The following is a 24,302-nucleotide window of genomic DNA, read 5'->3' on the forward strand; positions in this document are numbered from 1 at the left end:
TTGGCCAATCCTCGTCAAAGATTCTGGGTCAGGCAGGCAGGATCAAAGCCTGGCTCCACCTTCTGAGTAGAATAACCTCAGACACCCAGACTCCTCCAAGCCTCGGTATGTTCCTCTGGAAGACAGGTTATCGGGTGGAGCCTGGGATCCTGCCCTGGCCCCACAGGCTGGTGGCCACCAACAGCTCCTCCCGGCCCCAGGCAGCTGCTGACGCCAGGGTCCCCGCTCGGGGGCTCGCCAGTGCTGGTGGGTGGCCCACCCCCTGCCCTGGGGCTCAGCAGCCCCTCCCCTGCAGGGACCCCCTCGGCTCCTGTCAGCACCCCTTCCCGCTGCAGGTTCCATCTCGCGGCAGCCACATCCCCAGACCTACGCTGACCCTTTCCACACTCAGGACGCTTCTCAGCTCTGAGGCCACATGGCCCTGAGCTGACGGACAGCGGGGCCCAGGGCCCACGGTGGACAAGCTTGGGGAGGAGGTACCTTGGGCAGCTCTGGGTCGACCCCATGACCGTCCTTGGGGTACACCGTAGCTGAGGGACCCCTCCAGCAGCAGGGGCCCTGAGCTCGCCTGTGTCGGAGTCCCCGGGGCCACCACGGTGCTCCTGGCAGCTCCTCCCTCCCTGCGGTCTCTGAGCCCCCACTTCTGTGGACGCCCCTTCCAAGCGGCAACCCCAGGAGGCTCAGGGGACCGGGTTCTTCAAGGGTAGGGTTTCACACATGGCACGTGACCTGGAGTCCACACCTTGGGGACCTGGCAGGGTGTGGAGACCTGGACCAGGAGGGGATGGGGGAGGAGAGCAATGCGGACAACAGGCACAACCGACCAAGAGTCAGGGCCCAGAACCAGGAGGCGGAGCCGGAACCGCACCCAGTCCCTGGCAGACTGGGATTCCTCAAGAGGCTAACGCCGGAGTCACCACACCACCCCGCAATTCCACACCACACAGAAACGTGCCCATGCACACCCACGGCAGCACCACTCACAACAACGGCCGGCGGAAGCAGCCCAGTGTCCACGGATGGGCGAGTGGACCAGCATGTGGCATGGCCCATCCACGTGCCGGAACACGACCCAGCCGTGAACAGCAGCGAGGCCCTGCCCCAGGCCACAGCGTGGACACACCTTGAGGACGTCACGCTCTATGAGAGATGCCAGGCACAGATGGCCACACAGCGTGTGACCCCACTACTAAGAACTGCCCAGGACAGGCCCATCCGGAGACAGAAGGGGATGCGTGGGTGCTGGGCTGGGTGATCCTGGCCTGGGGCCCACCCCCACGTCCTCCCACAACCCAACACCTCAGGCTGTGCCCACTCCTGAGAACGCTCGCCCTCTGCCACCCCTCAGGACCCACATCTGCCTTTCCACGCACTGCCGGTCCCCCATCACCTCCCGCCCTGTCCTCGGCCGTATCTCACAACCCCTGCCACCCTGACCCCCAGGCTCTCCCGCAGCCCCCAGCCCTGCCTGCAGGCTCCGTCCTGTCCGAGGGCCCACGCCTCCAACAGCTGGCTCCCGGCCCCGTGGTCCTGAGCCCTCCAGACCCTTCCCCCATCGACTCCACCGCCGTTTCTGGCAGCAGCTGTGACCTCGCCATGTCCCTGGGGCATCCAGCTGCCCCATCCCCAGGATAAACCCCGGGGGGCACTGGGCGGGGTCCTGGGGCCCGAGAGCACCCCAACGCCGCCTCTGCCACGCAGCCCCGGCGACACAGCCCACCCTGAGCCTCAGAGCTGCGGGCCGGCCAAACGCTGGCACAGCAGGCACCAGAGCTCTGCCCCCGTCTGGTTTTACGTTTAGGCATGAGTCCCGTGACTGGAGGGATGCGCGGTGCGGGGCTCACACGGTTCCCACGCCGGGGAGGACCCGCACTTTCCACGCTGACTTCCGGAGGGAGATGTGGCTTCCTTCTGAAATCAGGTCTTCAAGGGAGTCATCGTAAAAGAGAAAGATGAAAGCGCTGGTGGTCCAGGCAGGACAATGGCTGGGAAGGCAGAACCTCAGACAGGACCAAGATCCGGGAGAATCCGAGGAACCAGGTAACCGTTCCGCCTCCCGCTCCTCTCTCCTGAGCCTGCCAAGGTCCCCGTCTTCCAGGCTGGATGCCCCAGGGTCTCGCCCCGCACTGCAGCGACAGCTCAGCCTCCTGATGTTCCGAACTGGCCACTGCCCGGACCCTCCGCCTGGGGGTCCCTGAGCACCTGTCTTGTGGAGCCCCTTCACCCCTTTGCGCTCCGCCCCCAGACCCGAGACGTCTGCAGATGGGGAGCTGTGTCCACAGGGCCCGGTTCTCCCGCTGTCCTCTTGCTGAACAGGGTTGTGACCTCTGCACTTTCTCATGTGGACATGGAGGCCCCTAGGTGGAGCCTTGACGTGACCCCAGAGCCGGACTCCGGAGCTCAGGCTACGCTGTGCCCACGTTCGCCACGGCAAAGCAGAGACCCTGAGAAGACGCAGGCCGCAGAGCCATGACCGAGACCACAGGAGGGCCCTGCACAGCCCGGAGCACTCCGCCAGGCCTGGGTTCGGGTCGCCTGGCACAGCCGGCAGGCATCTCAAGGCCCATGCCAGCAAAGGCAGACACGGAGGCCTGAGGAGGAGGCTGCAAGTCCTGGGCGAGCGAGCACGGCCGTGTGATGGAGCCCCGCAGAGGCTGCCGCACGGTCCCTCGAGGCCGCGTTACCTCAGCCAACATCCTCCCAGCAGGCACAAGGTGCTCCCTCCTTCCCAGGACCTAAGACGGCAAGGAGCAGGCCCCCAGGTGTCCAGGAACACCGCAGAGCCGCAGCCACGAGGAGTGCGTCACGGGACAGAGCAGCCACGCGGCCTCCGGTGACATCACAACCATGACCGCCACCTGCAGCTGTGACTGCCGCCCCACGGCCGTGACCTCACCTGCGGCCGTGACCCCACTTGCAGCCATGACCCCACCTGCAGCCGTGACTGCCGCTCCACGGCTGTGACCCCACCTGCGGCCGTGACCCCACCTGCGGCCGTGACTGCCGCTCCACAGCCGTGACCCCACCTGCGGTCGTGACCCCACCTGTGGCCGTGACCCCACCTGCGGCCGTGACCGCCACCCACTGGCCTCCAGAGAGGCTGAGGACAGGGTGGTCACCCTTTACCTGGCAGGCGCGCAGCGTGGCATCCTAGGACCGGGGGGTGGGGGAGCTGGCAGATTTCACAAGGCTCAGCTAATATGGGGCAGAGAGCCCTGCAAGCTCCGGGCACCTGGCCAGGCCCCAACTTGGCTGCCAGGACCGTCTGGTGCGGAGGACACCGCAGGCAGTCTCGGGTCCTGACCCCCGCAGACAAAGCGCTTCATCCCTCAACACGGAGACTGGGGCAAGTGAGGCCTGAAGGGCTGGAGCCAAGGCAGGATCAGCCCGGTGAGGGAAATTGGGGGGACAGGGGGTAGCAGGGGACAGTGGGGGGGCAGCGGGGGACAGAGGGACAGCAGGGGGACGGGGGACAGCAGGGGACACAGTCAAGACATCCATGAGGTTCCCCTGCTCCTAGGCCAAGGTGCCTGCCTGAGACGACTTCACCCCCCACAGAGCTGGGCAGCAGCAGAGCGGGGGGGGCCAGGGAAGGGAGGCGGGTGAGGGAGACCCAAGTGTCCGGCACTGCCCCCGCCCATGCCGGTGCTGCTCTCTGCAGCCACTGGCCTCCGGGTGCCCCCGCCTGCCCCACCATGCAGACACGTTCCCACACCACCCTTTCACACATTCCACCCCAGGGGCAGCACTCACCCTCCGGCTGTGGGCGCTGGGGAGCAGCTTGCGCCTGGCACCTGTTTGTGATGGGGGAAGCCGCCCCAGTAGTGAGGCCGGCAGCCTGACCTAGCTGCTGAGGGAGCGGGAAGGGCTGGGCCTGGCTGAGGAAGTGCAGCTGCTCACCTGCATCCCTGCAGCCCGGCTGGGCCCCAGCAAGCTGCTCACAGTCCCCAGGCCCTCGGGGGCAGCCCCCAGCCACTGGCTACAGCCAACTTCAGGCGCCAAGTCCCCAGGCCCCCAGGGGCAGCCCCCAGCCACTGGCTACAGCCAACTTCAGGCGCCAAGAGCCCATGAAGAAGCCACTCCCACACCCCTGCCCAGGCCTCGAGGGGTCTGCACGGCGGTCTAGGGGGGTCTGCACTGCGGTCTAGGGGGGTCTGCAGGGCGGACTCACAGGAGGCCCAGCATTACGACGGTGGCCACCTGGCTGCGGTGAGTGCCCGGTGGACACCCCGAAGGGCAGTGGGGAGACCCGGGGCAGGACACGCAGGGCGAGGCTACAGAGCAGGGGCGGCCGCCTGGACCCGTCAGGTGGTCTCAGCTCACTGCAACCTTCGCCTCCCAGGTTCGAGGGATTTGTGTACCTCAGCTTCTGGGGTAACTGGGATGAGCCTTCCTGCCGCAACACAGCTTTGACCTCCCGGGCCCCGATGAAGTGGGTCTCAGGATGCCCAGGACGGCCACATCACACTACGCTTTCCACCTCTCTACTTGAAATTTTCTACGAGTTCTCAAGTCTGCTGCCAAGGTGATCAGAATTACACAGGGAGCTGTGTGGGTCACCTGTGAGGCCCGGAGCCTCCCTGTCCCAGGCGGTGGGTGTCAGGGCTCTGCTGCCTTGTGAAAGAGTCGTCAGGCAGGCAGGGCCGGGAGGGTGACAGCTGATCCCCTCCCTTCCCTGGGGAGCCAAGGGGGTGGGGCCAAGCCTGCGGGGAGGAGCCGACTTACAGCTGCCCCAGGGGCTGGCCAGCCAGATGGACGTCCTGACTCGAGGTGAGCCGACAGGACCTTGTCACAGCCACAGATGGTGCCCGGGGCCTTTGCAGGCATCCTCCTGGCCCCGAGGCTGTGGGCCTCCTTTGTCGGGGACACAGGGCTCAGGGACCACTCCACACCCTGGGCGGGGGCAGAGATGGGGCCTTTTAAAGTTAAGATTTTTTTTTTTTAAATAATACAGCCAGGAACAGTGGCTCACACCTGTAATGCCAGCACTTTGGGAGGTCAAGGTGGGAGGACTGCTTGAGGTCAGGAGTTCAAGACCAGCATGGGTAACATAGCAACACCTTATCTCTACAAAAAAATTTAAAAATTAGCCAGGCGGCCGGGTGCGGTGGCTCACGCCTGTAATCCCAGCACTTTGGGAGGCCGAGGCGGGCGGATCACAAGGTCAGGAGATCAAAATCATCCTGGCTAACACAGTGAAACCCCGTCTCTACTAAAAATACAAAAAAATTAGCCAGGTATGGTGGCGAGCACCTGTAGTCCCAGCTACTTGGGAGGTTGAGGCAGGAGAATGGTGTGAACCCGGGAGGCAGAGCTTGCAGTGAGCCGAGATCGCCCCACTGCACTCCAGCCTGGGCGACAGAGCGAGACTCCGTCTCAAAAAAAAAAAAAAAATTAGCCAGGCGTGGTGACAGGCATCTGTAATCCCAGCTAACCGGGAGGCTGAGGTGGGAGGATTGCTTGAGCCCAGCAGTTTGAGGCTGCAGTGAGCTATGATCGTGCCACTGCACTCCAGCCTGGGTAACAGAGCAAGACCCTGTCTCAGAAAAATAAATAAAACTTAACAGGCATCCACACCTGCACCCACACAGGAACCCACACATGCACCCCACCCACAACTGCACATACACCCCAATGGCACCTGTGCCTGCACGGGCACGCCCACCTGCGTCTGCAAACACACTCACACCTGCCGCCACACAGTGGGGAAGGTGGCCCACGCCAACATCAGTATCCAGGTGGTAACACTGTCCTCTCATTTTATGAGACCTTACACCGAGGCAAACACACACATGGGAATCTCTGTTATCACTCCTTGTCGTAATTGTATCTCTTCTTATTAGAGCCACAAATCTGCAATTATCTCAAAAGTAAAAAGTGTGGCTGGGTGCGGTGGCTCACGCCTATAATCCCAGCACTTTGGGAGGCCAAGGCAGGCAGATCACTTGAGGTCAGGAGTTCGAGACCAGCCTGGACAACGTGGCGAAACCCCGTCTCTACTAAACACACACGCATAAATAGCCCGTGTTGCAGCACACACCTGTAATCCCAGCTACTCAGGAGGCTGAGGTAGGAAAATCACTTGAACCCATGAGGCAGAGGCTGCAGTGAGCCGAGATCGTGCCACTGCACTCTAGCCTGGGCAACACAGTGACACTCCGTCTCAAAATAAAATAAGATTTTAAAAAAACGTAATTCCCAGCATGAACTGGGAAAACACGTTGGGCTCATGGCTCCGCTGCCCGCCAGGCCCTCTGCCAGCTGTGGGAGAAGCCGCATCCTCAGCTGCCGCAAACCTTCACGCGGGAGAAGGAGGCCAGCCTGGCAAACCACAGGCACGCGGGCAGCACCCGGCCACATGGACTGCAGCTCTGACCCTCATCCCCCGTGCAGCCCAAAAGCCAATCACAGGGGAGGCTCCAGGCTCGGGCCCAGAGTCAGTCCTCCCTCCCCGGCCTCGCTGCCTGCTCAGAGCCCAGCCTGCCCCTGAAAGGACCAGGGTGCCACTGGCCTAGGCTCGGTGTCCAGGGTCCAGGAAGCATGGACCACGGGTGGACCCCCCCTTACCACAACGCACAGGGCCAGGTCTCCCAAGGGCACCTCAATTGGTGCACGATGACCAACGTGCCCAACACCTGTACCCCAGGGGCCCCGAAAGTGCCGTGTGTGCGTCACGCTGAGCGACACGCTGATGCCTGCGTCTCGGGATCCCTGGAGTGCCACGTGTGCGTTTCCTCCCCCAGGGCCAGCTGGGTCCCCCACCCCTTGCCAAGCTGCCCATCCATGAATGAAGCTATGGGAACTGTCCATCTTCCCTCCACCCTCCACCCTCCACACCCACCTGCCCACCAGTCCAAAGGCGTCCACCTAAACCACAGCCTTCCGCTCTGGCCCAGCAGCAGCTTAGAGACCTCGGGATGAAGACCCACAGTCCCTGGGGCCCCAGACCCCGCCTCTCCTCCAGAGGGTGCCGCCCTCCCTCTCTGTCCTCAGAAATGCTGTTGGGGGGCCGGGCGTGGTGGCTCACACCTGCAATCCCAGCACTGTGGGAGGCCAAGGTGGGTGGATCACTTGAGGTCAGGAGTTTGAGACCAGCCTGGCCAACATGGTGAAACCTCATTTCTACTAAAAATACAAAAAAATTAGCCAGGCGTGGTGGTGCGCACCTGTAATCCCAGCTACTCAGGAGACTGAGTCAGGAGAATCGCTTGAACCTGGGAGGCAGAGACTGTAGTGAGCTGAGATCTCACCATTGCACTCCAGCCTGGGCAACAAGAACGAAACTCCTTCTCAAAAACAAAAAAAAGAAAGAAAAGAAACGCTGTGGGGGCGGGAGCCTGGATCTCAACCCCTGCGAGGGGGACATCTGGCTTCCTCTCCCCGAAACGAGCGCGCCAGAAGCAGGAGGCTGACGCCGCGGAGGGACCAGCTGACATCTGCCTTGAGGGACCAGACTTCTCCAGGTTGGGAACCTTCTCCCAGCTTCATGGGGTGGAGCCCAACCTTCAGACCAAGAGAGACCATCCTGACCTTCAACCCCATCCCCAAAGCTCCCCAGAGCTGGTCTAGCCCCTCATCCGACACACAGAGGAACGGAGGCCAGGAACCTGACACTGGCGTCTCCAGCCCGTGTAAGGCCCTGTAGACCAGCTACGTGCACACCCAGGCAAGAAATGGAGGCCGGTGTCTCTGAGGCCCCGTGTGAGGACCCTGGAGACCAGCTGACATCATGCATACCCAGGCCAGCTGCCGGACAGCGTTCAGTGGCAGACTATTGTCCACCTGCATTCCAGACTCCAACTGGCAGAGCGGAGGGGACGCTGGGGCTGTAGGGCCACCAATGTGGACGGGGCAGAGCCCCAGGGACAGCCTGTGCTGGGGACAGGATCACACCCCACAGTGCCCGCGGGCCACAAGGCCAAGACAGGGTCTGGTAAGTGACGATTTGGAGGCTGGTCCTGAGGTGCAGGAGGGACTGCCAGGGACAGAGAGGGTGTGGGGTGACTACGGTCCCCCCAGACTCACATCCACCCGCACCTGTAAGTCGGGCCTTATTTGCTTACAGGGTCTTTGCACATGGGGTTGGTTACAATGAGGATGCTGGAGCGGGGTGGCCTCTGTCCCTGTTAGCAACCGATGTCCTTAAGAGGAAAGAGGAACGTGGACACCCACACACCGGGAGACGGCCGCATGGAGACAGCAGAGGCTGGAGTGATGCGGCCACAGACCAAGGGCACCTGGAGCCCCAGAAGCTGGGAGAGGCAGGAAGGGTCCTCCCCTGGAGCCTACTCGTTGACCTCAGGTTCCTGGCCTCCAGCACAGGCAGAGGCTGCTCTAAGCCACCCAGTATGCGGCCGCAACAACAAGCTCGTCCGGGGAGAAGGCTGCTCCACCCCTAACCCCAGCGTGCCCTGGAGTGAGGCGGCATGAGGCTGTCTGTGGATTTCCACAGCATCCCAGGAGGCGTCTGGACCGCGGTGGCTCCAGGCTGCCAAGCACGGGCAGAGGCCATCGCTCCCGAACTTGAACCCTGCCATGCGCAGGCACAGGCCAGGCTGGGGAAGCCTGGGAACCCCAGACCGGCCAGCACCGTCTGCGGTTTCTCAGGCACACTGGGTGGCGGCCCCTCTGTTTAGGACGAGGACGAGGTGGGCCCGGCGGGAGCGGAAGAGCCGGGGTCCAGGGCGAGCAAGTTCCGGACCTTCCAGTTCTCCCCGTCCCAGGAAGAACTGCAGCGGCCCCCGCCGCCCGGCGGTGGAAGGGGCACTGCAGCCTCACCGCCCCACACCCCAGGAGCCCACGTGCTTCTCTCACAGGGACCCGTGTACTGGCCGGACTCAGGGTCCCGCGGAGCCCACGTGCTTCTCTCACAGGGACCCGTGTACTGGCCGGACTCAGGGTCCCGCGGAGCCCACGTGCTTCTCTCACAGGGACCCGTGTACTGGCCGGACTCAAGGTCCTGCGGACGGGGCTGGAACCCAGGGCCCAGGAAGCTCCTCTCCCACTGATCAAGGACCTCACTCCGGGTGGGTCCTCCGGAAAGCTGGGCCCACGGCCGTCACTGCCCCTCTCCTGGGAGGGCTCAAGGGTGTCGGCCGTGGGGGCTTCACACTGCACCCCTGATTTCCAGAGAAGCCCTGCCCATGCCTTCCTGGGCCTTCCGGAGGGGCCGAGGGGCTGGTGCCACGGGAGGGAAGGTTCCCAAGCTCGGAGATGGCCAGGAGCAGGAGTAGCCTGAGTGGGGTGCTGAACTGACAGCTTCTCTTGCCAAATCTCCTGTCCTGCCCCAGCACAAAGCTTCCCCGGTGCACGGGGCCAGGTGCTAGGACACTGTGGGGGCGTCCCAGATGCCAGGGGCGGTGGAGACGGAGGAGGAGGAGGAGGAGGAGGAGGAGGAACTGTGGGTCTTCCACAGGGGGAGGAGGAGGAGGAGGAGGAGGAGGAGGAGGAGGAGGAGGAGGAGGAGGAACTGTGGGTCTTCCACAGGGGGAGGAGGAGGAGGAGGAGGAGGAGGAGGAGGAGGAGGAGGAGGAGGAGGAACTGTGGGTCTTCCACAGGGGGAGGAGGAGGAGGAGGAGGAGGAGGAGGAGGAGGAGGCGGCACTGTGGGTCTTCCACAGGGTGTGCCCCGAAGAGATCAAGACTCCACTGCCCTGAAGCAAACAAGGTGTCCAGCCAGAGCCAGGGCCACACGCCCAGCAGGTAGGATCCGGCGACCCCGGGCGGCAACCCCCCGCCACACGAGGGAGGACACGCAGTTGACGTGGCCCCGCCTGACATCTGACCCCGCCGTCCGGGGCTCCACCAGGTCAGGGCTGCTCAGCTGACCCCACAACCCCACCAGGCACGGTCAGCACGGCGCCGAGGGAAGGCCTGGAAAGGGAGTAAAGGAGGCCCTGGGGGAGGACCTTGGTGCTTCATCCAAGCCAACCCCAAAAGTGGAAGCCACAGGGCCAGGGGGACGTCGTGGCTGAGATGCAAGCAGGGTGCGGGGCACTCCGAGGCAGCACTGCTGTCCCTGAGAATGGAGGGAGCCCGGGTCCCAGCGTCAGGGCCAAGCCGCGCAGTGGTGGTTGCTGGCACTCAGCCCTATACCCGCGGACGGAGCAAGAGTCCCAAGCCAGGAACGTGAGACCGACTCCTGTTAGGCACAAACTACATCTGGAGAACCAGACTCCAGATCCCAGACCACAGACCCCAGATCCCAGGTCCCAGATTCCCAGATCCCCAGACCTCAGATCCCCAGATCCCAGACCCCAGACCCCAGGTCCCCAGATCCCCAGACCCCAGTACCCAGACCCCAGATACCAGGCCCTAGATCTCAGGCCCCAGATTCCAGTACCTAGACCCCAGATACCAGGCCCCAGATCTAACCCCAGATTCCAGTACCCAGACCCCAGACCCCAGATTCCAGAGGGAGGCCCCAGTGAGGGAGTGGAAAGGAGATTCCGTGACACAAATGCTTTGCAGAAAGAGCCCTCCAGGCCGGGCAGCGGGGGCTCCAGCGCAGGGTCCCCATGGCCGGGCCTCATTGCTATTGGTGGTTAACGCCCTGTCCGCCTGGCCAGGATGGTGCGGCTTCCTGTGGCAGCCAAGCAGCTTCCACGCAGCTTCTGCTGCTGTGAGGAGCCCACTCAGGTCTTGGGTTTATTTTTGGTCTTTTGGGGCCAGCACGGTGGCCCATGCCTGTAATCCCAGTGCTGGGAGGCCATGGTGGGAGGACTGCATGAGCCCAGGAGGTGGAGACCAGCCTGGGCAACAGAGCAAGACCTCAACTGCACCTGCGTGTGCACACACACACACTCATACACTCACATTCACACACACTCATACACTCACACATTCACACACACACATACACTGACACATTCACACACTCATACACTCACACATTCACACACACACACTCACACATTCACACACACTCATACACTCACACATTCACCCACACTCATACACTCACACACTCACCCACTCATACACTCACACACTCACCCACACTCACACTCACACACTCACCCACACTCCCACACTCACACACACTCACACATTCACACACACTCACACACTCACACATTCACACACACTCACACTCACACATTCACACACACTCACACATTCACACACACTCACTCACACATTAAAGCCTTTTTTTTTTTTTTTTTTTGAGACGGAGTCTCCCTCTGTCACCCAGGCTGGACTGCAGTGGCACGATCTCAGCTCACTGCAAGCTCCGCCTCCCGGGCTCACGCCATTCTCCTGCCTCAGCCTCCGGAGTAGCTGGGACTACAGGCACCACCACCTCGCCCAGCTAGTTTTTTGTATTTTTTTGTAGAGACGGGGTTTCACTGTGTTGGCCAGGATGGTCTCCATCTCCTGACCTCGTGATCCACCCGCCTCGGCCTCCCAAAGTGCTGGGGTTACAGGCTTGAGCCACCACGCCCGGCCCACTAAAAGCCTTCTAACACACTGAGCTTGAGCCTGTGGTCCCTTCTGACCCACAGGTCTTCTTCTCCGGAGCAGATGTTAAGCGAAATCCCGCTCACTCCAGACTTCCGGTCCTTTGAAGTGGAGGTGCCCTTGTGTGTCTTCAATCCGTGTGGAGGGTAGTCTGGCCCATCCCACACCTGCTACCGTCACTGTCTCACATCAGCGGCCTCAGGCCACAAGGTCTCCCCACCTGGCTCCTTGGGGACTGCCAAGCATTGCCAGCAGCCGGGCTATGCTGACCCGGGGCGAGTGGCCCGACCGGTCGCCACTGTCCTTGAGCTCCTTAAGTCCAGCCTTGGTCACGAGGACCTGCGTCCGAGCCCAGAGGGCATCAGGTCCTGGAGGAGGAGGAGGAAGAGTCCCTTCTGGCTTCAGGCTGGGCTTGAGGACGGCAGCTCCGAGACGGCCCAGAGCGAGGCTTCAGTGCTGACTGCCGGAGCTGCGGGCCCTGTCCTCACAATGGCCGCACAGTGAGGCCCTGCTCCACGCCTGGGGAAGGGAACAGAGGCCCCGAAATCACAGAAGCAGGAACCCCAGGTTCACCGGTGGGGCCTGATCCGTTTTCTCTCAAACCCAGCTGCTGAAAAACGACACCCACGCGCCCTCGCTGGGAGCAGCAGGTCAGAGATCAGGTGCCGGTGCTCCATGGCCACGGCTCCAAGGCCAAGGTCAAGGCACTGCTGTCCGGGACCCTGGTCTGGGTTCTCCGGGGGAGTCCACGCCTGAGCTCAGCCAGGTGGTGGGGTTCTGCTCCCTGCGGCCGCTGAGCCGTGGCCCCACTTCCCCGCTTTCGGGGTGCCACGTACCCCATGACACCATCCCTCCCTCCGAGAAGTCAGCAGAGCAAAGTCCCTCTCAGGCTTCTGACCTGACCTCCCCTCCTCCAGACGGAGAAGGCTCCCACATGAGGACATCTGTGACGATGCCAGGCCCCGAGGAATCCAGGGCGGTCCCTCTGCAGAGCCCCTGTGCCCTGGGAGGCACCTCACCCATGGCTCTAGGGGGTGGGGGGGACCGTGGCACCTCTGGGGCTGACCCAGACCCGCAGGACACAGCGCCAGACCATGAGGTCTCAGCCTGCGGTCAGGCCACATGCACGGAAACCCAGGTTCCTGAATGGCCAGCCAGGGGCAAAGCCGGCCACTGAGTACGCGAGCAGGCTCTGGGGGACACGGTCCCGCTCCTTCAGGGGCCCAGAGGCTGTGGATGTGGAACTCAAGTATCCTCCTCTCAGCGTAACCTCCCTGCCCCTCCCACGTCCTCCAAGTGGGGCAGGAGCTGCCTCACCAGAGCTGGGGGAGGGGACCACACAGATGCACCCCTGGGGAGGGGCAGCGGAGACTCCTGGCAGGAATGTGGCCAAGGTTTCTAGACCATCTGGTTTTTCAAGAGAAGCCACAAGTCTGGGTTTGGGGGTGGCAGCCCCTGATGTTCCAAAGTCAGCAAGCAGTTCAGGCAGCCACACCCCCACCCTGGGGCAGTGTTGGGCGCCCAGCCCTCAGGGTCACCCCGAGAGCACCTGCCTCCACCTGGGGGCTCGCAGCTCCCCCGAGCTCCTGGTGGTCACGGTCATTCCAGGATCTGATAAAAGCCCCCGAAAATGCTCCTGGTCAGCCCAGCCACACCCGGGCAACACCAACAGCCATTCTCCGCCCGGCCCTAGCGCCCAGCGGAGACCCCCCCGCAGCTTCCGGGCCCCCCCAGCGAGAACATTCCGGTCACAGTGATGTCGCCCCGAGAAGCTCCTCGCCGTCCCCGTGGCCTTGGAACCCCCTTCACACCCACGGGTTCCAGGCACCCTGGCGACTGCCTGTTCCCACGGAGCCTGGCCCTCTCACAGCGCAGGAAGGCCGCGGTCATTGGGCACGGGTCCTGCGACCCGCTGCACCCGGCCCCTGGGCACCGGAGGCCAGGTGGTGAGCACAGCGGACCCCAGGGGCAGCCTTCCTCAGTTTACCTGACACGCAGAGGAAGACGCCTCCTCGCTCCAGGCTGGACGGGCAGCCGACGACGGTACAGGGCCATGGCAGGGCCGGGACTTTCTCTGTGACCCTCCCCGGCTGCCCCTCCCCAGCAAGTGAGTCAGTTCCAGAAACCTTTACTGCCCGCCAGGCCCGACGGCTCTCCGGCTCCCCCTCCCCACGCCCCAGCACCCAGGGCCTTGGCCCCAGGAGCCACAGCGGCAGCAACTCCCAGGAAACGTCAGGGACCCGCCTGCCAGAACCTGGCGCACATCACTTTCAAAACACAGCGGGGCCTGGAACCCAGGCCAAGGCCGCCTCTTTCAGTTTCACTTGGGCGCTTGTTCTTGCTGGGGACAGAGGCTCATCGCAGGGCTCCGGGAAGCGCAGGCACGAGTCACGAAGCAGGTCACTGAGACAGTGGGGCACCAGGCCCGCCAGTCCCATCTATGACCCCAGCCAGGGCCCAGCACTCCCATGCCCTGCACTGCACGGTGCCTGCAGGGGAGCTGACTCCACAACGACTCTCCGGGCCCCTCCTCCCGCCCCATCACTCATGGGGTCGTCCAGGGCGAGAGGCCCAGGAAAATCCGCAGGAGAGCCAGGGCACAGGGCACGTGCGCGGCCCCAGGCTGAGGCCTCCACGGGACTGAGCTTCAGGGCCACGCCACCACGCTGAGCTCTCAGAGGGCCTCCGCCTGGACCACCAGGCACCCTCAGGCTGACCAGACCCTGTGCGCCGCCACCCATGTGGCCCAAGGCCTGTCCCCCTCATGCCAGGAGTCCCCTAGGGCCCCTTCGAGTACAACACAGCATTCCCTGCCCCCCCGAAGCAGCGAGTGGTTCAGGGGCAGAGCGGGGCCTGGCCGAGGGGCCCCTGGGGGGTGGGGTGATGCCATCACTGTTGCTGTCCTAGGGGCCGGGACAGGACGGCTGCCCAGCACCCCCTGATGCGAGCTGGCTGCAGGGCTGCCTGGCCGGTTCCCAGGGACACCACGCTCAACCCCGTAGTGACAACAGGGCATTCTGAAGGACAGGCAGGTCTTACTTTCTGTTAAACACTTATTTTCCCTGAGATACAATCCACACCAGGAGGGGCACCTGTCCGGAGCATCTGACTCAATGGTTTCAATGTATTCGGAGGCGGACCACCATAGCCTCTAATTCCAGGACATTCCGTTCTCCTAAAACACAGCCCTGTCCCCAACAGCAGTCACTCCCCACCCCTCTACGGCCCCTGCAACCACACGTCCACTTCCCGTCTGCGGACTGCCCTGCTCTGAACACGTGACCACACGTCTATGTCCCATCTGTGGGCTGCTCTGCCGTGGACGCATCACATGAGCGGAGTCACGTGCGGTGGCCTTTTGTGTCTGGCGTCTCTCCGCGAGCACGCCTCCGCAGAGCATCCGTGCTGGGCGCACAGCAGATCTAACCTCCACCTCCTCACGGGGCCCAGGAGGCCCTGGGCGAGCAGATGAGGCCCACACGTCCGAAATCCCCGTCTTGGCCAAAACCCCAGGTTTGCCTTTGCCCCCAGGGCTGAGCCCTCTCCTGAGTCCTGGGCCCTGTGAAGGGGTGACCGCACCTCCCAGCAAAGAGGCAAGGTGACCACGGAGCTGGCAGTCTGCTCTTCGTCCCAGCCCGAGGGTGCAGGTGCCAGCTGACCTCCCAGGGACTAGGGGCGAGAGCACACAGGCAAGGGGCAGGGCTGAGAGTCCACCCACACTGCTGGGCGGACAGCGGGCAGGCCAGGACGAGAACCAGGTCGGGGTGACCTCGCTCTCAGGCTACAACAGGCAGCTGGACACACCCTGCCCTCCCCGTGTGCTGTCTGACCACACAGCCCTTGGCTGTGGAAAAAGTGACTGGAGGCACTCCAGGCCTGCCCACAACAAATCACACGCACATGTGCACATAACACATACAAACATACAAAACACATGTGCACAAGACACGCACAGGCAGGGGTGCATGGGAACAGGCAGCATGCACACAACATACACCACACACACACACACACTGGACACGTGCATAACACGAGCACAGGTGCACAAGCAACATGTGTGCACACACAACATGCACACAGACCACACGTTTGCACAAGTACGGGTGCACAGGTGATACACACGCACCCACAACACACACGCACACACAAAACACACGCGTAAGCAACACACACGCAAGCACAGGCAACATGCAACACACACATAACATGAGCACGCACACAAAATACACACAACCAAAACACACACACAAAACACGCGTGAGCAACACACACGCGAGCACAGACAACATGCAACACACACATAACATGAGCACACACACAAAATACACACAACAACCAAAACACACACACAACGCACGAGAAGGGGCACACAGGCACGGGCAACACACAACAACATACACGCATGCATAACAGACTCATGAACATGGGTACACAGGTACACACACAACACACAAACAGGTGCACAGGTACACACACAACACACAAACACGGGTGCACAGGTACACACACAACACACAAACACGGGTGCACAGGCACACACACCGTGCACCCATAAAACACACGCGTATGAAACACACAAACAACACACACATGCACAAGAGCACACAGCCACGGGCACGCACATTCACACACGGAGAAGGCACACGCGTCGGTACGACGCGCACGGAACGCACACGCGTCCGTACGACGCGCACGGAACGCACACGCGTCCGTACGACGCGCACGGAACGCACACGCCTCCGTACGACGCGCACGGAACGCACACGCCTCCGTACGACGCGCACGGAACGCACACGCCTCCATACAACACACAGGCACACAACACGCATGTGCATGCACATGGCACAACATGCAGATACACAAAGACACGTGTACACACACATGCACAGGCCCCGGGCCGCACTGGCGCCATGGGGGGGCTGCCTCCACACGGCCTCCACACGGCCTCCAGGAGCGTTTACAGCTGTGGATTACATGACACCGCCCCTTCCCAGAGCTGATCCCACCCCCCCAGCATGGGGCCCCTGGGAGGGGCCTCTGGGAGCTGGACTGGTTCTGCAGACAGTTGCTTCTTTGTTGAGGGCAGAGCTCACTCTCGCGGTGCTGGCGTTTCCGCCTGGGCCCTGCCGGAGGGGCATCCGTGACTCTGCTGGAGCCGGGTTGGGTGAAGCCCAAGCTGGTCACACCCCCGAGGGTGGGGGAGGCCTTAGGCAGCAAGTAGATGGGGGGGTCTAGGGGTGGCTGGCGCAACCTCTCTCCGCCTCGGTTTCCCCACCAGGTGAGAGGGCAGTGACTGCCCACGGTCGTGCGGCTGGGGAACCTGCACCCTCTCCTCCCGTCTAGCCCAGACTCCAACCGAGAGTGAATGGACGAGCGACGCTCCCGTTGCCTCTGCTGTGCTCCGCCTCACAGGCTCCCTCCCACTGGAAGTCCGGCCCCTGCCTGCACAGCCCCCTCCACACCAGGGTCCCTCTGGCTCCTGGCAGGTGTGGGCAGATGTCTGCTGGGATCCTCAGAGTTAAACAAAAGCCTCCTCCCTGTGCTGTGAAATCACACTCCGGGGCTGGCAGGCGCCTTCCCAAGTCCTTCCCTCTCCAAGGACCAGAGCCTGCCTGCGTCTCCCCTGCTGTAGGAGACCCTGGGGCCCCTATCCTGCTGTTCTCCATCCCACCCACTGAGGGGCCCAGATCTCAAATTCGCCCTTTACTTGGCAAGAACTCTGAAGGTGGCCCGGAGCAGGCCACTGTGAGGAGCCATCACTCCACGGCCGGGGCCACCCCTGGGAAAATCCAGGGCTGGGCAGCCAGATCCCTGAAGGCCAGAGGCTGTCTGGGAAGAAAGGGCGTGGACAGCACCTGCCCGGCCTGCCACAAACTCTCTGGGTCCCAGGTCCCCACCGCTCGTCTTCCAGGGCCGAGTCAGGGAGACCCACCATCCCAGGGAGAGCACCCAAAACAGCACAGCACCCCTAGCCGCCCTGGCCCAGAGGAAGAGGCCTGGAAGACAGTTTGAAGCCTGTAATTCCCGTGTAATCGGGCTGGCTCCCCATGGGGTCCGCGGCCCCGGGGCCCTGGCTCCTTCCATACTCTTCTCTCGAACCTCGGCTCCCTCTGCCCCTCCGTAAAACACTCACCGCACCCCCCTACCCACAAAACTGGCAGCCAGCATCAGCACAGGCCAGCTCCGAGGCTGGGCACTCTCGCTGACAGGGCGTGCAACAGATGGCACCAAACCCATCCCGTCCCGGCAGTCACAGGCAGGAAGGACGTTCCCGAGCAGGCGGGACCAACAGGCATTCCGGGAAGAAGCAGCCAGGGGAAGACCCGACTACACATTTTATAGAATTTTTTTTTTTTTTTTTTTTTTACTTTTCAGAATGTTAATCAGTTCATCCGAGGAGACACCCACCGTCCCTGCCCCAGCACCATCCGTGCCCGGCGTCCCTGAGGTGCTGGGTGGGCTCTCCACAACGCCTGCCCGCCAAGCCCCAGGTCAGTCTGGGGATTGGTCCCTCCAGGCCCCACCAGCCTTATTCTTCGGGGCTCTGGGGTGCTGAGAAGAGCGCCCTACGGGGGACAGGACCCACCAGGCGGCCGGCGCTTCCCATTCGCCGACACACGCTGTGCCCGGGCCCCACTCAGGCCATCTCAGCCCGCTACCCTCCCTCCCGCCTGTCCCTGGAAGCCGGGTTTGAATGCGACCCGCACTCCCACCCCCAACACGCTCTGCAGACTCCGCCCAGACGGCTCCGGGGTCACCTAGTATCAGCAAGCCCCCATCCCAAACCGGGGGACCTCCACGCAGAAACCGAGAAACTATCTGCCCCAGAAGAGAAGTCGGAGGCCCCGGGGCGGGAGCGGCGGGGGGAGCTGGGCGAGGGAGGGAGAGAGGACTGCGCTGCGGGGCGAGAGGGCAGGGGCCCTGGGACCGGGTACAAGGAGGAGGAAAGGGCACGAACGCCCAAGGAGCCTGGAGTCAGGAATCGGGGAGGCAGGAGAGATCGGGGGTCACGAGGCGCACGGAGTCGAGAGTCCCCAAAAGGGAAGGGCAGGATACCGAGGAAAAGCGGATGCGGGGTCACCACGGGCTCGGGGGCACCAAGGAGTGCGGGGTCAAAGGTTACCAGAAAACGAAAAGTCGGGGGTCACCAAGCAGCGCGGGACAGGGAGGCACCGGGAAGAGCGGGAAGGAAAGGTTGGGAGGGTTGTCGTGGAAGGTGGGGTCAGGGTTCACGGCAGGGGGTCGCCGGGGGGGGGGCAGGTCAAGGTTCACGGCGGCGGTCGCGGTGCAGCCCGAAGTCAACGCTGGCGGCGAAGGGCGGGGTCGGAAGGGGTCGCAGCGGAGAGCGGGGGTCGCGCCGCGCTCGCCCCCGCCCCGCGGCCCCCAGAACCCCCAGCCCCGGGCGCAAGGGTCCGCGGGGAGCGCCGGACCCATAGGCGGGGTCGGGCCAGGCAGGGGTTGCGGTGGAGTGGGGGCGGGGGTCGCAACCAGAGCCTCACCTCGAGCCCGAGTCTGGCCGGGCGCGGAGCCCGCAGCGCCTCAGTTTCTCCGAGCCTCGCAGCGGCCGCCGCTCACTTCCGGGTTTCGGGCGCCATCTTGGGGGCCCCGCGCACTTCCGGTCATGCCGCGGGGCGGGGCCTCCAGCAGTGGGGGCGTAGTCTCTCTTAGGGGGCGGGGCTACCTTCCAGGCCAATCCCTTGAGGCCCTTCCGCTGTCCGGAAGGGGCTGGGACTCCCAGGGCTCTGGGTTCGAATCCCACCCTGCCTGGGTCTCCTGAGACCCCAGCACGTGCTTTCACCTCCTCAAGCCTCAGTTTCCTCTTCTGCACCGTGCTGGTGAAATGAAACCTGTTTTGTGGTACAGCAGCCCTTTTTTCTTCCTCCCTCAGAACCCCCTCCAGGCCTCTGCATGTGCCACCTCCCCCACTGGGGCTTACTCACCCCAGACTTTTAAACTGAGACTCCCTCAAAAGCTACTAAAATTATCATCAGCCGGGCGCAGTGGCTCATGCCTATAATCGCAGCACTTTGAGAGGCTGAGGCGGATCACTTGAGGTCGGGAGTTTGAGGCCAGCCTGGCCAATATGATGAAACCCTGTCTCTACTAAATGTACAAAAATTAGGTGGGCATGATGACGGGTGCCTGTAATCCCATCTATTCAGGCGACTGAGGCAGGAGAATCGCTTGAACCTGGGAGGTAGTTGTTGCGGTGAGCTGAGATCGTGCCACTGCACTCCAGCCTGGGCAACAGAGTGAGACTCCATCTCAAAAATAAATAAATAAATAAATAGTGAAATAAAATAATCACCTCTGGGCCTGTCGGACATACTTTCTCACCCAAAGTTCTCTCTGTTTATTAATCTCTCTCCCTAACCAAATGCAGGTCTGGACACTGCAACATGGTGACAGGAACATGGGGGTTTGGGTAAGTTCCAGGGGCTACCCCCAAGAAAGCAGAGTCCTTTCAGGCAGGGCCATGGGGGCCTGAGAGGCTCCTCTTCTGGGTGGCTGTAGTGGGATGCTGCCCTGCGCAGGGAGCCGGAGTCTCGGGGCAGTTTTCCTGTGACTTTCCTGTGACAGCTAGTGAAGGCAAATCCAGTGTGGAAGGCACCACCGCCTCCGGAGCCCAGTTTCAACCATGACAATACTGATACAGCTCCTTGGACCCAAGTGGCCACAAGCTGGAGGCCCCTGCCCCCATTCCAACCCCCGGAAACTAGAGTTGATTTGTCCAGGAGTTCGTTCAGTGACTTCTAATCAAGGCTTGGTCGTGAGCTGGGAAAACCCAGGGTCTGAGGACTCAGCTCTCTGTCCCGACATCAGAAAGCCCCTGGTCTAGGGGAGAGAGAACCTGGACCAGACACTCCCATATGCAGGATCTCAGGGAGGGTTGAAATGTCTGCCTAGGGCTTCAAAGAGGACTGCATGGTGAAGAGGGTGTTGAAGCTGGGGTTTTGAAGTTCAAGTAGGAGTGTGCCAGGTAGACAAGAGTAAGAAGAATAGTCTGGGCAAAGTAAAATCTGTTCAAAGGCCTATTAAGGCAGATAATAAGTAGGTTTAAAACCTTTTTGGGGCCGGGTGCGGTGGCTCAAGCCTGTAATCCCAGCACTTTGGGAGGCCGAGGCGGGTGGATCACGAGGTCAGCAGATCAAGACTATCCTGGCTAACATGGTGAAACCCCGTCTCTACTAAAAATACAAAAAACTAGCCGGGCATGGTGGCGGGCGCCTGTAGTCTCAGCTACTTGGGAGGCTGAGGCGGGAGAATGGCGTGAACCCGGGAGGCGGAGCTTGCAGTGAGCCAAGATCGCGCCACTGCACTCCAGCCTGGGAGACACAGCGAGACTCTGTCTCAAAAAAAAAAAAAACCTTTTTGGAGCTGCGTGTGGTGGCTCACGCCTGTAATCCCAGCACTTTCAGAGGCTGAGGCAGGCAGATAACAAGGTCAGGAGATCGAGATTACAGTGAAACCCCACCTCTACTAAAAATACAAAAATTAGCCCGGCGTGGTAGCGGGCGCTTGTAGTCCCAGCTACTCGGGAGGCTGAGGCAGGAGAATGGTGTGAACCTGGGAGGTGGAGCTTGCAGTGAGCAGAGATTGCGCCACCGCACTCCAGCCTGGGCGACAGAGCGAGACTCCATCTCAAAAAAAAAAATAAAAAATCTTTTTACACCTCTCTAAAAAAATCAGGCCAGGCCGGGCGCGGTGGCTCAAGCCTGTAATCCCAGCACTTTGGGAGGCCGAGGCGGGCGGATCACAAGGTCAGGAGATCGAGACCACAGTGAAACCCCATCTCTACTAAAAATACAAAAAATTAGCCGGGCGCGGTGGCAGGCGCCTGTAGTCCCAGCTACTCAGGAGGCTGAGGCAGGAGAATGGCGGGAACCCGGGAGGCGGAGCTTGCAGTGAGCCGAGATCGCGCCACTGCACTCCAGCCTGGGCAACAGCGTGAGACTCCGTCTCAAAAAAAAAAAAAAAAAATCAGGCCAAAAGCCGGGCACGGTGGCTCACGCCTGTAATCCCAGCACTTTGGGAGGCCAAGGTGGGTGGATCACCTATGATCAGGGGTTTGAGACCAGCCTGGCCAACATGGCAAAACCCCATCTCTACTAAAAGTACAAAAAAGTTAGCCAGGCATGGTAGTGCCCGCCTGTAGTCCCAGCTACTAGGGAGGCTGAGGCAGGAGTATCACTTGAACCCAGGAGGTGGAGGTTGCAATGAGCCCAGATCACACCACAGCACTCCAGCCTGGGCAATAGAGTGGGATTCCATCTCAAAGAAGAAAAAAGAAGGTGGCTCACGCCTGTAATCCCAACACTTTGGGAGGCTGAGGTGGGTGGATCACCTAGGTCAGGAGTTCAAGACCAGCCTGGCCAACATGATGAAATCCTATCTCTACTAAAAATACAAAAATTAGCCGGACATGGTGGTAGGTGCCTGTAATCCCAACTACTCAGGAGGCTGAGGCAGGAGAATCACTTGAATCTGGGAGGTGGAGGTTGCAGTGAGCCAAGATCGTGCCATTGCACCGCAGCCTGGACGACATAACGAGATCCCGTCTAAAAAAAAAAAAAAAAATTCAGGACAGGGACCCCTGTCATCAAACCCAAAAGCACAAGGGGGCAGTTGGGGAAACTGAGACCCAGAAGGCCCAGAAGGCCGAAGTGATATGTCCAGAGTGAGATGCAGAAGGCATACAAGGACATTTTGCTCCTCGGCTTGTTGGGGTCTCCGTTACCCATGGTGACAGAACGGCGTCCACCTGGTGTGAGCTTTTCCTGAGTCCTGCAGAGTAGACGGACCCGAAAGAGATACTTCCCCACACTGAACTCTTTTTTTTTTTTTTTTTTTTGAGACGGAGTCTCGCGCTATCGCCCGGGCTGGAGTATAGTGGCACGATCTCGGCTCACTGCAAGCTCCGCCTCCCGGGTTCACGCCATTCTCGTGCCTCAGCCTCCCGAGTAGCTGGGACTACAGGCGCCCGCCACCTCGCCCGGCTAGTTTTTTGTACTTTTAGTAGAGACGGGGGTTTCACCATGTTAGCCAGGATGGTCTCGATCTCCTGACCTCGTGATCCGCCCGTCTCGGCCTCCCAAAGTGCTGGGATTACAGGTGTGAGCCACTGTGCCTGGCTGAGACTATTTTCACAGCAAATTGAACAGCAGTTACATTGAGCAATAGGCACTGAAGATTTGGAAGAGTGAGGAAGCCGGTCAGGGCGGGAGGGTAGCGGCTGCATCTGCTCATTTCCTCCTACACCGGACCATCCACACAACTTTTGAGGACCGGGGAAAATGAAAACGTGGTGCCCCGGCACAAAACATATTTCACAGCTTGGGTTAGGCAACAGCAAAGCATCGCGCTGAGTGCTGGGACCTTCTGAGTACAGGCACTGGGCAAAGCCCCGGGTCACACACACCCACGATGCCGGCCCTGCTCCCACAGCGGCCCTCTGGGGTAGGGACTGGTATTAACCTACATTTCAGGAGGGAGGAAACTGAGGCACGAACTGTTCAGAAGCCGCCCCGAGGTCACCGAGTGAGCCAGGAAGAGGCGTGGGCTCGATCTCTGCCACATCGACCTTGGGAAACCACGAGGTTTCGGCGGGTAATTTTGCCTGAAGTGGGGGCAGTTTGCCCAGGCCGGGGTGGGTCCAGCCATCTCGGCAGGAATTCGCCAAGTCGGGGAATGCCTAGGGAATTAGTCAGATGCGGGAATTTCCAGGGAATCACAGGAGGTGGCTCCGGAGAGCAGCAGAGACACAGTACTGGGGCTCATGGCCCAGCCTGGAGTACAGTGCTATGAATCTGCTGTGTGACCCAAGGAGAGTTACTTGACCTCTCTGTGCCCCAGTTTCCCCACCTGTAAAATGGGGAGGGTGATAATAACAACAACTAGTGGCCGGACATGGTGGCTCATGCCGGTAATCTCAGCACTTTGGGAGGCCGAGATGGGAGGATCACGAGGTCAGGAGATCGAGACCAGACTGGCTAACATGGTAAAACCCCGTCTCTACTAAAAATACAAAAATTAGATGAGTGTGGTGGCGGGCACCTGTAATCCCAGCTACTCGGGGGGCTGAAGCAGGAGAATCGCTTGAACCCGGGAGGCAGAGGTTGCAGTGAGCCAAGATCGTACCACTGCACTCCAGCCTGGGCCACAGAGCAAGACTCTGTCTCAATAATAATAATAATAATAACAACAATAATAATAGCAACTAGCTGCTACGTTGTAGTTCAGACAACTCAATGGACAGACAGTGCCTAACAGAATTTAACCACTGAGAATATTTCCAAATGAAATTCTTTTTTTTTTTGAGACGAAGTCTTGCCCTTTCTCCCAGGCTACAGTGCAATGGCATGAGCTCAGCCCACTGCAACCTCCGCCTCTCAGGTCCAAGTGATTCTCCTGCCTCAGCCTCCCGAGTAGCTGGGATTACAGGCACACGCCACCACGCCCAGCTAATTTGTGTATTTTTAGTAGAGACGGGGTTTCACCATGTTGGCCAGATGGTCTTGAGCTGTCGACCTCATGATCTGCCTGCCTCGGCCTCCCAAAGTGCTGGCATTACAGGCATGAGCCACTGTGTCCAGCCTGTCTTAATTATTTCAATTTGCAGAAAACTTCAGACAAACATGAAGGTTGTTCATAAGGACCTTCTTGGGCTATGCCTCAGTTTCCCCATCTGGGAGATGCCAACCTGGATTCCCCTCCCAGCCTCAGTGTCTCTCCTGGGTGGCAAGAAGGACTCTGGCTCTGGGACTGTGCCCATTCTGCTGTCCAGGGGGCTGAGGCAGGTGCCCAGGGAGAGGGAGGCACGTGGCGGTGACCAGCAGCTTCCAC

At 61.1% G+C, this 24,302-nt stretch overlaps 1 protein-coding gene and 1 long non-coding RNA gene across 4 annotated transcripts in view; one reads left to right on the plus strand and one right to left on the minus strand.

The window, feature by feature from the left end:
* The window catches only part of LOC105486298 (strawberry notch homolog 2), a 68,977-nt gene extending 49,905 nt beyond the window's left edge, over positions 1–19,072 (minus strand). For both annotated transcript variants that reach the window (XM_071086905.1, XM_011749121.2), the window contains exon 1: positions 18,959–19,072. The gene's annotated coding sequence lies outside the window, so the exon portion shown is untranslated. The remainder of the gene's footprint in view (positions 1–18,958) is intronic.
* Positions 13,451–22,970, plus strand: LOC139360280 (uncharacterized). Of its 2 annotated transcripts, none has more exons than XR_011617577.1 (5): positions 13,451–13,566; positions 16,738–16,945; positions 17,835–17,950; positions 19,843–19,884; positions 22,946–22,970. It is a non-coding gene; the product is annotated as an uncharacterized lncRNA (long non-coding RNA). The 2 variants fall into 2 exon arrangements; XR_011617576.1 differs by lacking the exon at positions 13,451–13,566 and adding an exon at positions 14,859–14,972.
* Positions 22,971–24,302: the final 1,332 nt, after the last annotated feature.

The sequence above is a fragment of the Macaca nemestrina genome, chromosome 20 (assembly GCF_043159975.1).
Source record: "Macaca nemestrina isolate mMacNem1 chromosome 20, mMacNem.hap1, whole genome shotgun sequence".
NCBI classification, from domain to species: domain Eukaryota; kingdom Metazoa; phylum Chordata; class Mammalia; order Primates; family Cercopithecidae; genus Macaca; species Macaca nemestrina.